We start from the raw sequence: 1766 nt of genomic DNA, 5'->3' as shown, positions 1-1766 counted from the left end.
GGACGATCTTAAGATCTATGCTAAAAACAGAGAGCAACTGCATCTAGCTCTGGGGATTTTCGAACGATATACTAAGGAAATTGGAATGGAATTTGGGTTAAAAAAATGAGCCAAGGTTTATTTGAAGCAAGGAAAACTTAATGGCATCCCTGAAGATCCTGAGCTCGTTGATAGAAGCGCCATACGACACCCTTGCGCTGGAGAGACTCATACATACCTGGGCGTGCCACAGAGCCGCATTCAGGATGTGACATCTATAAAGGATACTCTCCGAAGCATATACAAACGTCTCATCCGACAGATTTGGTCTTCCGAACTGTCGGCGAGGAACAAAGTCGCAAATCTGCAACGAACATGCTTGCCGTCCCATTACTACTCTATTCATTTGGAGTAGTTCCATGGACGAAGAACGAGCTCAGATCTCTTGATATCGGGACAAGAAAGGTTATGCGCATGAACAAAAGCATGCATCTTAAGTCTTCCGTTCCGCGACTGTACATCTCACGCCGTCAAGGGGGTCGCGGAATATTGAGTATTGAATGTCTTCACAAAAGGATTATTCTGTGTACAGCACATAGAGTTGCAAATGGAAGAGACCCTCTTTTTAAAATGATCAGGAATTACGAAGAAGTGGACAAAGGAGCGTTTCTGTACAAAGTAGCGGAGGAGGCTGTTGAAACACTCGGACTTGAATTCAGTATTAGGGGTGAGCAAAATGCTTCAAATCTTATCTATCTCGAGTACTCACTCCTAAAAGCCCGGATTAAGAAAGCACAAGAAAAAAACTTTCGTGAACAGCTCCTCGATAAGAGGATGCACGGTATCTTCCACAGAAATGTGAAGGAATAGTCAATGTCTTGTGAGCTAACATTTGCTTTCCTTAAATCGCCCGGATTGAAGTCTGGTACGGAGGGTTTCATTTTTGCATGCCAAGGCGGTGTCATTTCTACCTTAAAATATCGTCGCCACATTTTGAGCCAAGACATTCCCGATGATAGCTGCAGGGCGTGCCATGCACACCCCGAGCATTTAGCTCACATACTATCTAGTTGTCCAACTCACGCGGGAACGACCTACATTCAAAGGCAAAATGCGGCACTAAGAGTGCTTTATTACCATATCTGTCACTCCTACGGCATTAACCTTAATATCGCTCCTCTAAATGCTCCTAGGGAAATTGAGTCAATTCTCGAGAATGGGAAGTGTCGCATATACTGGAACTTTATATTCTGGACAATTGTTTCTGTTACTCACTCGAGGCCTGACATGGTTCTTCTTGACTTCGAGTAGCGAAGCATGTTCGTTATCGAATTTTCGGCACCAGCTGACAAAAACATCATAACCAAGGAGAATGAAAAGAAAGAGAGGTATCGAGACCTTATAAGGGAGTTGCAACGATTGTACCCGGAATATTCTGTTAAATTGATCGTCCTTATCATCGGCGCTCTTGGAGGTGCCAAGCTTTCACTTGCTAATGGCCTAAGAAGCATCCCTGCGTGTGAACAATAGGCTAGAACACTTGCGAGAAAAATGCAGAAGCGGTTGTCCTTGGGTCGCTCCGTGTTCTTAGGGTTCACGAGGCTCTTGCTGGATCGTCGTATTGATTCCTTTACAGACTGTAACCACCTATCTCACGGTCGTGAGACGTGGTTGTGGCTGAAATTTTACCGCGATTCCGCTGGAAGCGGGTGCACCCTCTCCCGGCGAAATCCTGCGGTTGTCCTTATGACAAATTTTTAATTATATATATATATATATATAATGTA

General features: G+C 44.3%; 1 protein-coding gene across 7 annotated transcripts in view; it reads right to left on the bottom strand.

Moving 5' to 3' along the window:
• LOC117179470 overlaps positions 1 to 1766 on the bottom strand; it is a 352946-nt gene that overhangs the window by 89800 nt on the left and 261380 nt on the right. The window lies entirely within an intron of this gene.

This window comes from Belonocnema kinseyi, chromosome 9, assembly GCF_010883055.1.
Source record: "Belonocnema kinseyi isolate 2016_QV_RU_SX_M_011 chromosome 9, B_treatae_v1, whole genome shotgun sequence".
Taxonomy (NCBI): domain Eukaryota; kingdom Metazoa; phylum Arthropoda; class Insecta; order Hymenoptera; family Cynipidae; genus Belonocnema; species Belonocnema kinseyi.
This window is presented reverse-complemented; position numbering and strand designations above follow the sequence as displayed.